A 16,316-nucleotide genomic window follows, 5' to 3' on the forward strand; every position below is an offset into this window, starting at 1 on the left:
AACCTAACCAATATGTATTTGCTCACTGATTATCATCAGAATATTCCAGCAGGAGGCCTTAACAACTCAAGTTTTTTGGGGGGTTTTTGTTTTGTTTTGTTTTGTTTTGTTTTAAGAAATAAAGATACATGTTCTTTTAAACATCAAAAAAAAAAGTCTGGGTTAACATGATATTTATAAACGTAGTAGAGTGAACACAAACTCTAACACTGGTATGGCAATAGTCAGTACTGTCATTAAAGTGAATACACCAATAAATACCACTTCAAAAAAAAAAACCTTCCTATCGAAAGCTACATCATCAACACAATACTAAAACACTAAAGAAATTCCCCATGTCATTTACAAATAAATCTGCTATATTTATACAAAGGCTACTAATTTTAGAAAACTTAACTTTATAGAACAATATCAGAAAATAACAAATTTCTGTAATAATCAAGAAAGATATTCTATTTAATATATGCAATATCAACCATCTAGAAAGGAGAGGCCTAAGAAAATTGATACTAACAAATTTATTAATAATACTTTAGCTCCTTAAAGCCATCAAAAAAGAAAGAAAAATGAAAACATCACTCTATAAGGAATATATATGGAAGTCACAGAACTCAAAACATTCTATCATCCCAAACAAGATGAAGAAACATCTCTTTCAGAAACAAATGCCACCCAAACCAAACAATCCATCTTTACTGGGGATTAAGTTACCTACAAAATGATTTTAAGTGTACCACTATGATAAGGATAAGATAAATACTAAATCTCATGAAGGTACCAAAAGGTGTGTCACTAAAAACAAACAAACAAACAAACAAAACATCAGCATTTATACAAAATGTAATCAGAATTAAGTGACCAGTAATCTTAAAATGTATTTATCTGACATAAAAACTACCATATCTAATCATTGAAGACATCCTAAATATCAATGGATAAGAGTATGGCTGAATAAATTAGGGTAAAAGTCACCCTTTAGAATACTAGGCAACTATTAAACAGTTTAAGATAAAGAAACCAGATGTGTGTAGAAACCAGAAAGACCCCTGCAACATATTTTTAAGGGAAAAATCCAGTTGCTAAATAATATACAGCATTTGGCCAAAAAACCCAGGAAGATGTAATTCTCTAGAGTTCTTCAACACTTTCTATAATCCTCCATTACATACTGCCAGTATTTGTCTTGCTTGGTTATTTTAGGGTCTCACTGTTGGTTTTACCAACATATTTTCATCTATGTGTGTATATCTCCCCATTAGCCATGTTCCTTAATAACACAGGTAATGATACATACTCGTCTGACAGTTAGCTGTAGTCCCATACATAAAATAGGTGCACAAATAATATTTGCAGATGGAGAATATATAAAATATGAAGAAGCATTTTAGAAGCAGAGACACTAAAACATTAAAGGGGAAACATTAAAGAGGAAAAGCAGGACTACAATACAGTTTTTTTATACAAGCACAAGCTCTTTGAGAAGTTCTAGTAACAAAATCCATGATTACATTTTCTTTCTGAGAGATTTTTTTAAATCACAAAAAATGCTTGAGAACCTAAGTGCAAAAAATTCATACTCTATGACTTTAACAATACTTACCATCTGTCTGACATAGACGCTAAGAATGTGCTTATTAAGGCCACAGTTGATATCTGCAAACTCTACAGCTCTTCCTGTTATTCAACATGTCTTCTCACTACAAAAAAATATTAATATATTTTATATATGCAATAAAGGCAAATCTACATCGAAATATAATCCTAAATGAAACCGAAGTTCAAAATATGTAATACTTATAAGTACATATGATATTCCACACAGAAAGCCACAAAAGTAATCGCCAAACTGTGGAAAGAGCCAAGATGCCCTTCAACAGACAAATGGATAAAGAAGATTTGGTCCATATATACAATGGAATATTATGCCTCCATCAGAAAGGATGAATACCCAACTTTTGTATCAACATGGACTGGAGAAGATTATGTTGAGTGAAATAAGTCAAGCAGAGAGAATCAATTACCATATAGTTTCACTAACTTATGGAGCATAAGGAATAACATGGAGGACATTAAGAGAAGGAAAGGAAAAGTGAACTAGGGAAATCCACGGGGGAGATGAAGTATGAGAGACTGTGGACTCTGAGAAACAAATTGAGGGTTTTGGAGGGGAGAAGGGTGGGAGGTTGGGTGAGCCTGTTGGTGGGTATTAAGAAGGTCATGTATTGCGTGGAGCACTGGGTATGGTGCATAAACAATGAATCGTGGAACACTGAAAAAATAAAATTAAATTAATTTTTAAAAAATAAATAAAAGTATATATTGGCCAAAAAAAAAAAAAAAAAAAAGGAAAGAAAGCAAGCCACAAAAGTAAAAAACAAAAACAAAAACAAAGACAAAGAAAAAAGACCCAACCTCATTTGTCACCACTGGAGGTAACTGTAACCCTCCAGAAAAGGCTATATTAAAGGAACAAACTAAGCATTTATTCTCCAGGTAGAACATCATTTCAAGGTAACAAAATAGCCCTAATTGATGAGGGAAACTTCTTCACAGAACATGACTATACAAAAAGAATGTGAAAGGAACAAAAGAATCTTAATATTTATAACAAGTAGCTGAACAAGAATCAGCCATCACCAAAGAAGGTTAAAATTATTAGGTGAAACAGGTTGATAGAGATTTACCCGGTGCCGAAGTGCCATTCACAGATGACTTACAGATGCAAAAAGAAAAAGATAACATTCAATAAAATGATCTGGTTGTCACCACCTCAGTGTGGTGATGAAACACAGCATCAGAATGATGGACAAGTAAACATTATGTGCTCTTAACGTGAAACAATATGAATACAAAGCATTGCTAAAGTACTAGTATAAAAACCTTTAACCTGAATCTGAAACACTGAGTTTGCTTCTCCCTCCCATTCTCCCTTTGTCTCTCCCCTTGGCTTGTGCTCTCTCTTGCTCACTCTTTCTCTCTCTCTTACTCACTCTCTCTCTCTCAAATAAATAAAATCCTAAAAAAAATAGTAACTTTCACTTGCCACCATTAATATCCTTTTAAATGGTGCAGAAAATTTAGATGTACATACACAGATATGTAAAGTAAATATGGCAAAATTATTAAAAATTATTCGATCTAGAAGGTGGGTATACACAAGTTCAATGTACTATTCTACTTTTCTATATGCTTAAGAATTTTCCATTTATAAAAGTCTTTAAATGTACCATGCTTCAAGTAAACTAGTCTGTCTAATCTATAAAGAAAAAAATTATTTTTAATCCAAATACCAACACTTAATTTGAAACTTCTAATTCAAATATGCCAAGTTTTCATAAAGCAGAGTAAAGGTTATATCTGGTTATCTATCCATGTGTGTTCTGAGAAGAAAAATTCAACCACTCTATAAGTCATGGGAAGAAAGAAAATGAAAGAAAAAAAATTTTTTTAAAGATTTAATTTATTTAGACCAGGCTAAGGGGCAGAGGGAGAAGCAGACTCCCCACTGAGAAGGACCTCCCCGCTGCAACCGGGGACTCTGGGATCATGACCTGAGCCAAAGGCAGACGCTTAACGTACTGAACCACCCAAGTGCCCCTGAAAGAAGAAATCTTAAAGGATAAAACTGAAGAGGGGCTCCTGGCTGGCTCAGTCAGTGGACCACAGGACTCTTGATCTCAGGTTGTGAATACAGAGCCTGGAAATAAATCCTCACATATAGAGTCAAGTAATCTTTATTTATTTGAGAGAGAGAGACAGAGAGAGAGGGAGCAAGCATGAGTGGGGAAAGGGGCAAAAGGGGAGGGAGAGGAAGACAGAAAGAATCCCAAGCAGACTCCTCACTGAACATGGTGCCTGATGTGGAGCTCAATCTCATGTTCCTAAGATCAGGACCTAAGCCGAAACCAAGAGTCAGTCGCTTAACCAAAGGCACCACCCAGGGACCCTACCTTCAAGTAATCTTTGACAAGGATGCGAAGGCTACACAATGGGGAGAGGATAGTCTTTTCAACAAATGGTGCCTAGAAAACCAGATATCCACATGCAAAAGAATGAACCTGGAACCTTACCTGATATCATATACAAAAATTAACTCAAAATGGGTTAAAGACCTAAACATAAGACCTGAAACCATAAAACTCTTGGAAGAAAACAGGGGAAAAGGCTTCATAACACTGGACTGGCATGAATTCTTGGATATGGCACCTAAGCACAGGAAACAAAAGCAAGAACAAACAGGACTACATCAAACTTAAAAAAAACCTTCTGCACAGCAAAGGAAAACAATCAACAGAGCAAAAAGGCAATCTACAGAATAAGAGAAATATTTGCAAACCATACATCTGATAAGATGTTAATATCCAAAATACATACATCTTACAAGTCAAAAACAAAACAAAACAAAACCTCAATTTTCAAAATGGGCAAAGGACTCCAAATAGTTATTTCTCTACAAGTGATATACAAATGATCTACAAGCATATGAAAAGATGTTCAACATCACTAATCATCAGGAAATGTTAACCAAAACCATAATGAGGTATCACTTAACAACTGTTAGGATGGCCACTATCAAAAAAGGAGGGGGGGGAGCAGGGACAAGTGTCGGTAAGAATGGGAAGAAACTGAAACTCCTGTGTACTGCTGGTGGGAATGTAAAATGTGCAGCTGCTGAGTAATATAAAGAATTGCTGAATGACTATGTCGCATACCTGAAACTAATTTCACACTGAATATTAACTATACTGGAATATGAATTTTAAAAATAAAATAAATACAATGTGCAGCTGCTACAGAAAATAATATGGAGGTTCCTCCAAAGTCAAAAATATATTATGATCCATCAATTCCACTTTTTGGGTATATACCAAAAAGAAAAGAAAACAAGACCCCAAAGAAATATTTGCACAATCATGTTCAATGCAGCATTATTCACAACAGCCAAGAAGTAGAAGCAACCAAAAATGCCCATGCAACATAAATGTTCTTTAACAGAAAAATGGATAAAGAATAATTGGTGTACACACGAACACACAATATGGAATATTATGCAGCCTCAAAAAAGGCAGGCAATCCTGTCATATGCTACAACATGGATAAGCCTTGAGGACATTATGCTAAGTGAAATAATCCTGTCACAAAAATACAAATACTATACGATTCCACTTATACAAGTATCTAAAGTAGTCAAACCTTAGAAACAGCAAGTGGCATGATGGTTGCCAGGGGCTGGAGAAGAGGGAGAAAAGGAAAATTCTTTGGGACTAGAGTTTCAGATCTACAAGATGAAAAAGTTCTAGAGATCTACTGTATTAACAATGCACATATACACACCAACAAGACAGAAGAAAGAGAAATTAAGGAGATGATCCCATTTACAACAGCACCCAAAACCATAAGATACCTAGGAATAAATCTAACCAAAGAGGCGAAGAATTTGTACTCAGAAAACTATAGAATATTCATGAAAGAAATTAAGGAAGTCAAAAAGAAATGGAAAAACGTTCCATGCTCATGGATTGGAAGAACAAATATTGTGAAAATGTCCCTGCTACCTAGAACAAACTACGTATTTAATGCGATACCTATCAAAATACCATCAACTTTTTTTCAAAGAAATGGAACAAATAATCCTAAAATTTGTATGGAACAAGAAAAGACCCCGAATAGGCAGAGGAATGTTGAAAAAGAAAACCAAAGTTGGTGGCATTGTAATTCCAGACTTCAAGCTCTATTACAAAGCTGTAATCATCAAGACAGTATGGTACCGGCAAAAAAACAGACACATAGGTCCATGGAACAGATTAGAGAGCCCAGAAATGGACTCTCAACTCTATGGCTGACTAATCTTCGACAAAGCAAGAAAGAATGTCCAACAGAAAAAAGACAGTCTCTCTTCAACAAATGGTGTTGGGAAAATTGGATGGCCACATGCAGAAGAATGAAACTGGACATTTCCTTACAACACACACAAAAATAGACTCAAAACGGATGAATCAATGTGAGACAGGAATCCATCAAAAACCTTGAGGAAAACACAGGCAGCAACGTCTTCGACCTCAGCCGCCGCAACTTCTTCCTAGAAACATCACCAAAGGTACGGGAAGCAAGGGCAAAAATGAACTATTGGGACCTCATCAAGATCAAAAGCTTTTGCACAGCAAAGGAAACAGTCAACAAAACCAAAAAACAGAATGGGAGAAGATATTTGCAATTGACATATCAAATAAAGGGCTAGTGTCTAAAATCTATAAAGAATTTATCAAACTCAACCCCCAAAGAACAAATAATCCAATCAAGAAATGGGCAGAAGACATGAATAGACACTTCTGCAAAGACGATATCCAAATGGCCAAGCAGACACATGAAAACAAACACATCACTCGGCATCAGGGAAATACAAATCAAAACTTCAATGAGATACCACCTCAAACCAGTCAGAACGGCTAAAATTAACAAGTCAGGAAACAATAGATATTGGTGAGGATGCAGAGAAGTGGGAACCCTCCTACACTGTCCGTGAGAATGCAAGCTGGTGCATCCATTTTGGAAAACAGTATGGAGGGTCCTCAAAAAATTGAAAATAGAGATACCCTACAAACCAGCAACTGCACTCCTGGGTATTTATCCCAAAGATAAAAATGTAGAGATCCAAAGGGGCAAATGCACCCCAATGTTTATAGCAGCAGCATCCACAATAGCCAAACTATGGAAAGAGCCCAGATGTCCATCAGCAGATGAATGGATAAAGAAGATGTAAAATATACATAGATATATAGATATACATATATATAGAGAGAGAGAGAGAGAGAGAAAGAGATGATGAAATATTATGCAGCCATCAAAAAATGAAATCTTGGGACGCCTGAGTGGCATCTCTGCCTTCAGCTCAGGTCATGATCCCAGGGTCCTGGGATCGAGTCCCACATCAGGCTCCTTGCTCAGCAGGGAGCCTGCTTCTCTCTCCACCTCTGCCTGCTTGTGTGCTCGTGCTCTCTCTCTCTCTCTCTCTCTGACAAATAAATAAAATCTTAAAAAAAAGAAATGAAATCTTGCCATTTGCAACAATGTGGATGGAACTAGAGGGTATTATGCTAAGCGAAATAAGTCAATCAGAGAAAGACAATTATCATATAATATCACTGATATGTGGAATTTGAGGATCATGGGGGAAGAGAGAAAAAAAATGAAATGGGATGAAACCAGAGAGGGAGAAAAACTATAAGAGACTCTTAATGTCAGGAAACAAACTGAGGGCTGCTGGAGTGGAGGGGGCTGGACAGGATGGGGTGGCTGGGTGATGGACATTGGAGAGGGTATATGCTATGGTCAGCACTGTGAATTGTGTAAGACTGATGAATCACAGACCTATACCCCTGAAATAAATAATATGTTATATGTTAATTTAAAAAAAAGAAAGAGGGGCCCCTGGGTGGCTCAGTGGGTTAAAGCCTCTCCCTTCAGCTCAGGTCATGATCTCAGGGTTCTGGGATCGAGCCCCGCATCGGACTCTCTGCTCAGCAGGGAGCCTGCTTCCTCCTCTCTCTCTCTCTCTGCCTGCCTCTCTGCCTACTTGTGATCTCTGTCAAATAAATAAATAAAATCTTAAAAAAATTAAAATTAAAATTAAAAAAATAAAAATTAAAAAAAAAAGAAAAGAAGCAAGGTGATTAAAAGAAGGTATTTCTTTTAATATTGCTTCTTGCCAGTAAGATTGCTAAAGCTGTTTAATAAATAATAAAAACAAATGCATTCACACAAAAAAATGCACAGTTAACACTACTATGCTTACTGTTCATCTAAAAATGGTTAAGATAGTAAATTTTATGGTATATGTTTACCAACTCTTTAAATAAAATTATAAGGGGTTTAACTACAAAGGGAAAAAAATAAGAGAAGGTGATTTAGCAGGGAGAGAGGATGTTCACTGAAGAGAGTTGGAGTCAGAACAGAGAAGAAAATCACAAATAGAAATCCTGAGAAGTGAACTACATTGGTTACAACTACATAATGAATTATTAACTCTGAGTCCCAGGATAGAATAGACCTCCTGGATCTTTATAGCTCCAAAAATTATATGCAAAATACTCTACAATCTACTAGGATTGTATATATGCTATATCCATATCCTAGTCAACCACTTCTTTCCCCAAAATTCCTTCTCCTCCCCTACTCCACCAGGGGTTGTTTTCTGCTAACAGACCCCTGACACATAAACGAGCACATTACATGATCTAAACTAAACTAAGCATAGCACCTTAGCACCTCAGCTCTTCAGCTGCAGGCATCGGTCAAGGTATGGACATGTGACCAAATCTACCCAAAACCTCGTAAATAAGGCTCTAAATAGAGCTGTACTGGGAGGAACCAGGTCCTACCACATGAAGTATAGCCACAATAGGAGAAATGGCACCAGTATACACAGATTTTAAGTATAGGAAGGACCTACCTATGGGCAAGTTCCTACCTTAACCCATATGGCCACTTCTAGCCATACCATTTCTGTTGTATGGTTATTAAACCAGTAACTTCTACTTTGACATAGGCTATTTCTAACTGTATCTCTGTTCCTTGCAATCCAAAAAGTCCTAACAGAGAAACTGAATATATGGAAATTTTACGTAAAGATGTATTTCACTGACACTATAAAAGGGCCTACCTAGTATCCCTTTCCTAACCAAGAAAACTTTCATCTGGGGCACCTGGGTAACTCAGAGGGTTAAGCATCTTCCTTCAGCTCAGGTCATGATTCCAGGATCCTAGAAAGGAGCCCCGCATCAGGCTCCCTGCTCAGCAGGGAGTCTACTTCTCCCTCTGCACACACGCTCTCTCCCCCTCTCCCTCTCTTGCAAAAATAAAATCTTCCAAAAAAAAGGGGGGGGGAGAAAACTTTCATCTATCATATATAGTGTCTTCTTCCCTTCTCTACTAGGTAAACCTCAAAATAACTACTTAATTCCCTCCATGCAAATCACATCATTTTTTAAGATAGCCAACTCTCTTTCTTTCACTAACTCTAACCACTACAGGGTGAGATGATAGATAAGCAAAGTAGAACAATGTGATAATACAGAGTTGGCTAGGGAAACAAGCAGAAGAAATAGGACAAACCCGAAAAACCAGGCCTTGAGATTCAAAAAAAGCTTCCCCACAGAGGTATGATCCTGACTGAGACCCGAAAGACAAGCATAAGACAACAAAACCAAAGGGAAGGGAAGCGGGGAACCAGAGAAGGCAATGCAGAGGGAAGCTCCTGTACTCAGGCTTAGATTGAACGAACCTGGCATCCTAAGGAAGAAATGCTGTAACCGAATGTGACCAGCACACTGAAGGCAAAGGGAAAAGGTGAGAGAGGATGAAGACGAAGAGGCGAACAGAAACTAGATCATGAGGATCCTGAAAGCTAAATTAAGAAGGTGACTTTATCCTAAAGATGATGAAAAGCCACAATAAAGGTTTTTTAGCAGGGAAGTAAAATGTGCAGCTGTGTCAAATAGATTACTGTGGCTACAATGGGGGGGTGGGGTGGTAGGCAACACTGGAAGCAGGGATACAACCTTAGGAGAGGACTGCAGCAATCCGTGTGAGAGATGATGCTAACCCTGAGCAGGATGGTAGCCTCGGGGATAGGGAAAAGGCAGGCACAGAGTCAAGAAATATTAAGAAGAAAGAATCCAACAGGGTTCAGTGATCAATCAGAATGTGAAAGCAAAAACACAGGACAACGGATAGCCCCTGTTTCTGCCAAGTTATTATTATCAATCTCTAGCATTTACTGAATTTTTAACACACATGCATTATCTCATTTAATCTTCCCCTAGAAAGAAGACTGAGAAAAAACAGTCTGTTCTGTATTTTTGGTTTGAGGATAGGAGACAGAAAGTCGTTAATGAGTACAGTTTGAGATAGGCTTAGTACTGATGATAGCATACAAATGGACATGTCATGAAGACAGATGATACATGAGTCCACTTATCAGGAAAAGAGCTTTGGGTTGGAGACAGAGAATTATCAGAATACAGATGGTAACAGGGAGAAATATTTTTAAAAGTAAAATATCTCTTCTATTCATGCCAGTATTTATTTAATACTTACATAGCTAAAGTAATTAGGTTGGGACCAGTGTTAGGAAAAAAAAAAAAAAAGGAAGATTCAGTGAGGCTCAATTACTAAAGGGAGGGAGGAAGGAGCTCAGCATAGCATTAAGTGTATATTAGAAATATATCAAAGGTTCAAAGGTTAGGGGGAGGAGGACCGAGAAAACAATAAAAAACTCTAGGCAGAAGATATAAAATTCAAACACAGAATTTTTTTTAAAAAGATGTCCTGCCTTGGGGTGCCTGAATGGCTCAATTGGTTAGGCAACTGACTTGATATCATCACAGGTCTCAATCTCAGGATTATGAGTTCAAGCCATATGTTGGGCTCCACTTTCAAATAATTAATTAATTAATTAATTAATTAAAAAGAAACCTTGCTTCAGAACAATAAAGTATCATTAATGTCAGTTTCCCAAAGTAATTCTTAAATTTAATGAATAGAAGATGTACAAAAATGTTTTTCTTCAAGAAAGTAACATGGGGAAATTCCCTCTACCAAATACTAATGCATATTATGAAGGGGTGCCTGGGTGGCTCAGTGGGTTAAGCAACCAACACTTGATCTCAGCTCAGGTCTTAATCTGAGGGTTGTGAGTTCAAGCCCCACACTGAGCTCCACACTGGGCATGGAGCCCACTAAAAAACAAACCAAGCATGTTATGACAGTAACAATAAAATTAAATGGTACAATCACAAAAGTCCAATAAAAGACTGAGGAACTATTATAAAAAATGCAAGAATCCAGAAAAAGTCCTAACTATATCTCAAAATTTACATGTAATAAGATAGGCTTTCCAAAACACGAAGATTAAAGTTTTTAACAGTGATAAATGATTTAATAATAATCTGTAAAACAATTAAGGTGGTATTACCTTAGAATTATGAATTTATGCTTCGAATTTATCCTAAATTCTGATTACAAAGTTAATTTTAGGAATATTAGAAAAAAACTGATTATTACATCTGTAGAACAATGAAATGTTTTAATTTAGAAATGTGAAACAATGGGACGCCTGGGTGGTTCAGTTGGTTAAGCCGCTGCCTTTGGCTCAGATCATGATCCCAGGGTCCTCGGATGGAGTCCTGCATTGGGCTCCTTGCTTGGCAAGGAGCCTGCTTCTCTCGCTGCCTCTGCCTGCCTCTCTGCCTGTTTGTGTGTACTTTCTCTCTCTCTCTCTGGCAAATAAATAAAATGTTAAAAAAAAAAATGTGAAACAATGACAAAGGAAAAGAATGATGGATTCATGTATGAACATTTTAAACTTCTGACAAATAAAAATAACCAAAAAGTAAAACCCCAAGCTAGAGAAAAATATTTCCAAAAAAAAAAGACACTAATAACCATATATTTGGACCATTCTTAACATTTTAAGAGAAACTGATGTAATATATGATCAAAGGATACGAACAATCCATATTTAGAAAAATGGTGTCCACTATCAGTCTAGTGGGGTTTAGTGAGACTGGTACACCCAGAACCAGTGCTCAGTCAAGGGCAACATGTGGGTTCTTCCTGCTAATAATTCCACTAATAGTCATAAAAACCTAGCTGGCATGGCTAGTTTCCACCTCCATGGAAATTAACAAAATGATTTTTTTTAATTTTCAAAGTTATGTGAGTTTGGATAGCACAAATGAATTAACCTGAACCTACATGTACTACTGAAATAATTTCTGGAGAACAAGGCTGAGATTCTTCCAAGTCTGCCCACCTACACATATTTTCAAACTTCAGTTCAGTGGGTAGGAAGGTACTTAAAAGAAACTTCAATAAACCAAAATTCAGAGTAATGTTAAAATCTGTATGATTTTATATAAGCAAACTGAACTGTAATGTAGAGGGAAAAAAATGTTTATGTGACAAACCAATATAACTTATTTCATCAATTTTAAGACATTTTTACATTTTATGTGGTAAGGACAACCCTAAAATCAATGGCATATCACAGTTAATTGGGAGTTTTTTTGGTTTTGGGGGCTTTTTGTAAACGTACATAAAATAATCCACCTTATAACTAATGCAAGGAATGGTGGATATTTGGAAATGTCACGATTTACTTGATATCGAAGGTTTTGTTTCAGAGGGCCACAAAAAGAATATGATAAGAGTAAGGTTTGGGGTCAGAAAGATCCAGAACTTATAGAATCCTGGCTCTGCCAAATACCCATTGGCTGATGTTGGGATAACTTTCTTCGCATTTATCATATTGTCTGTTTCCTCATCTGTGAAACTGTACCAGCAATAATGCAAATCTCATAGAACTGTGAAAATTAAATACAGTAGCCTATGTACAGTGCTTAAAACAGTGCCTGGCATATATGCACATACACACATGTATACATTTATATACATATGCACAAATACACACAGGTATTATTGGTAGCCACTTTTATCACTGTAAGGATGAGGGTGATTAGGTTGATAATGACTTTTGGCTTATTCATTGCCTGGCATGGTAAATATTTTTCCAAACATTCATTCTCTTCTTTAATTCCTAAAGCTACTTCTAAAGGCATTTAATAGGGATCTATTAAGATCCAGTATTTGGCCTGACCTATTCTTCACAAGACTTACAACATGAGTTTGCATATAAAAAGCTGAAGGAAGGAAGGCAAAGAGGATAGCTGTTCCCTAAAACTCATAGTGACTACTAAATGGTTACTGTTTTGCGTATCAAAAGGCACCCACAATCACGGATAATCGTGAAGCCAAAAAAGGAGATTTTAAAAGGAAAATCCTCAGACAGTTAAAAAAAACATGCACCTACACTGATATTTATTTAGCCTCTACTGTGTACAAGATACTATACCTACTTCAATAAAGAAAAAATACTCTTCCGTAATAACTTAAGCCCACTTTTTCTATTCCGTCCAACGCCTGGTCCTCTTTACTCTTCCCTTCAAAGCTATGAAAATCAACAGGTACACAGACTGACATTTCATCAGTACTGTATGCTGGGTTTCTGCACTGGGATTTTGCACTGTTTTGTTGGGGTTTTTTTCCCCCCGTTAATATAGTAGTCTTTTTTCATGAAGTAAATTGTAGGCTCCTCGTACAAAAGCAGCCATTTCTTCCCTATTCTTCCCACCATCTCCACCACTGCAGCCCCCCTGTCCGAACACAACCACTTAAATGATAAAGGCTCTATCTAGCATAGGACCTAGAAATTGTTGACTTAATTTCTGACCTTAAAAACGTACAATGTTGCTTCCTCCTCTCTCTCTCTCTGCCTGCCTCTCTGCCTACTTGTGATCTCTATCTGTCAAATAAAATAAAAAATAAAATCTTAAAAAAAAAAAACAAAAACGTACAATGTTAGAAAACTGAACCACGCCGAGCATCAAAACACATGACGTTTACATTTCTTAAAAGCATGTAAGGATTCTTTCATTGAAAATTGAAGGATGGTTAAAACGAGTTACAAAAGAGAGCTCGGTGTTTGACAGAAAAAGCCATAGAAATAATAAAAATGTAACGAAAACCTGATGCTAGGATAAAAGGTATTTTTTTTTTTTTAAGTGAGAGAAGAGAGGCATCTGCAAATCAGTCATTGTTTTCCCGGAGACGAGGTTCATCACCAGGATTTTCTTCTCTGCGCTCAACCAATCCCCACCTTTTTCTGAGTTAACCAGTTTCCAGGCAAGCAGCGCTTCTTGATTGGCTTAAAGATGTTGTGTAGAAAAACCAGCCAATCCTGCCTGCAAGTCGGAACTGTGCTATGGAGACATTACAACCACTGCATGGCGAGAATGTGTACAAACCTGTCCCTGCCACAAATTGCAGATTCCTAGTTCTAAAGGCTGTTGCGGAAAGGAACAGTCTTTAAAGCGACACCAAGCAAGATCTAGCATCTACACTTTATCACTCTAGCTCTCTGGGGTGGGGGGGACTGTTTACTGCTTTAATCAAACGAGCTTAAGGAATAAACTGTGCCCCCGGTCGGATGACTCACTCTATCGAAGACGGATTTGCACAGGGACAGCTCGGAGAGGGTCCGGATGACAGAAGGGTTCGGGCAAGGTCCCACAGAGGATCAAAGTTGCGGTGGGGGAGGGGGGTGCGGACGAGGGTCAAAGAGGCACAAATACCAGGGACCTGGGGTGTCTTCCCACGGTGTCCAAAATCAACGTGCGGAGTGCGAGGTTGTGTTTGGATAGGAAGTGAGTAAATAAAGGGCTTTGCTAGGACTACGGGAGGGTGGCCCAAAGTTCCGAGAAGGCTCCGCCTGGGAAACGCCGAAGGTGCTCGGAGAAGCACGAGGTCAAGTCCGGGCGAGAACCCACAGGGAGGCAACCCCGGGGGGTCAAGAGGGGTGTGTCTGGGGCCTGGAGGCCCGCCCCGGACTGGGAGGCCGGGGAAGCGGCCGCGGCCCCCGCCTTCGCCGGGCCTCGGAGGCACGCCAGGACCCGCCTCTCACCGACGCCTCACTTCCCTTCCGTCTAGGCGGCCAGGCCCGCGGGCCCCGCGCCGGCCCCCACGTTCAGGGATTTGGGCTTCGGTCGCAGCGCTGCCCGCCGCTGCCTCAGGCCCTTCGCTTCGGCTTGGGGCCCCGGAATCCCTTCCCTCCCGGACCCGCCGCCCCGCCTACCACCCGCCGCCTTTACCTGCTCCGAAAGCGGGTGGAGGGCGTCGAGGCCGGGGCCGCGTCGTCGAGTGCGCGACGCGGCGCCGCGGGTCCGCAGCCCTTTCCCGCCGCCGCCACTGCGCTCTCCCGCGCGGCGCTGGGCTGGCTAGCAGCGGCGGCCGCCGGGCGGGTGGGGGAGGGGGGGGAGTGGTGGGGGGGGGGGGACGCGCGGCTAGTGCCGGGCGGGGAGACACTGCCGCTCTCTGTCCGGTCCGGGAAGAGCAGCCTCGCAGCCGCCAGCCGCGAGAGGGCGGGTGGGCGGCCGAGTGGGGAGGGGTCTCGGGAAGTAGGGAATGGCTGCCACGTCGTTCAGGTGGCTCGCTGCCCTCTGCCTCCCCCCACACACCCTACGGCTCCCCGCCGCGACCTCTGGTTCGTCCCCGAGTCCGCCGTGGCGCATCGGCCCGCCCCGCGGGGCCGGCTCCGGAGACCGGGCCCGCGGGCGCTCTCTCTCCCGCTCCCTCAGGAGAGCGAGTCCCGGCCTGGCCGATTCTGCCATCGGACCCCTGCCTTCACCAACACCACCACCAAAAAGCTCCCCCGAAATCCTGTGTTTCCCCCTTGCCTGGTGGAGCGGCCACAGGGAGGAGCAAACCCTTCTCCAAGTGTCGAGTTTTCGGGGAAGGCGGGTGCTGTTTTGAGCTCGTGAACGTTATCGATAAGGGGCCCCAAATTTTTGCCGAAGTAAGCGGCGCGGGAGACCACGGCTGTTTCTAGCCCTCTGCACGCTCCCAACCCGAAAAGCAAGACAGAAACCCAAGGTCGTACTCGGTGCTGGTCGAGGCGGGGGAGGAAATGACAGCCGGGGCGGGCCCGCCAGCGCGCGGGTCCCGGCGGCAAGTTGGGAGGGACAGCCGGGCGAGCCATACCGCCTCAGCATTGCCTCACTGGGCTGTTGACTCGGGCCTCTGGGCCGCGGCGGCGGCGGGCGCGCGAACCCGCCGTTGCGCGCGCGGCGCTGCCCGCGTAGGTTTCCCGGCCGCGCCGGCTGCCTCGCCGCCGGGAAACAAAGGGGTGGACGGCGGCAGCGGCCGGGACGGAGGCAGTCTGCTCCCAACCCGCGCTGCCCACTTGGGTCCGAACACGCTGGCGGAAGCACCGAAACGTGTGCTTGTTTGCGATGCTGGACTGCAGGCACTGACCTTGCCCTCCCGTTAGAGCTTCAGTTTCCAGATGCCAAGAAAAAACGAGGTTTTCTTCCCTTTTGCGATCACTGTACCATGAGCCTGTCGCCTACGCCTGCTCCGTTTCTTCCCCTAAACTCTGCTTTCTTTGGTTTGTTTCTTCTGTGTTGGGACGTGAAGTCAGTGTTTTCAGGTGCATGAATTTTTTAGGCTTGCTTTCTGCAGGGGATGGTGGTTTTGCTGATACATTTTTTTTCTCGTTCTGTTCGACTCCCTTTGCAATTGCTTTTTATTCCACTTTCATTGTTTTTCATAGAGAAACAAAACAGCTTCCTGACGAAGTACTCCTTTGCGTCGAAGAGGCAGACTGTCCATGTTTTAGTAATTGCTTTAAAGTGAGTGGAAAATTGGGAAAAGTTCAAGTGAATTTTTATCTTCATCTGGTTCTCATTGGAATACCTACTCAC

The 16,316-nt window shown here is 40.7% G+C and overlaps 1 protein-coding gene across 1 annotated transcript in view; it reads right to left on the reverse strand.

The window, feature by feature from the left end:
• The window catches only part of LOC111149006 (NEDD4 binding protein 2), a 78,788-nt gene extending 62,683 nt beyond the window's left edge, over positions 1–16,105 (reverse strand). The window contains exons 1-2 of the mRNA XM_022505881.1: positions 15,868–16,105; positions 1,601–1,697 (exon numbers count right to left, since the gene is read on the reverse strand). The gene's annotated coding sequence lies outside the window, so the exon portion shown is untranslated. The remainder of the gene's footprint in view (positions 1–1,600; positions 1,698–15,867) is intronic.
• Between the last annotated feature and the right edge of the window lie 211 nt (positions 16,106–16,316).

This window comes from Enhydra lutris, unplaced genomic scaffold, assembly GCF_002288905.1.
Source record: "Enhydra lutris kenyoni isolate GAN:26980312 unplaced genomic scaffold, ASM228890v2 scaffoldscaffold21, whole genome shotgun sequence".
Taxonomy (NCBI): Eukaryota; Metazoa; Chordata; class Mammalia; order Carnivora; family Mustelidae; genus Enhydra; species Enhydra lutris.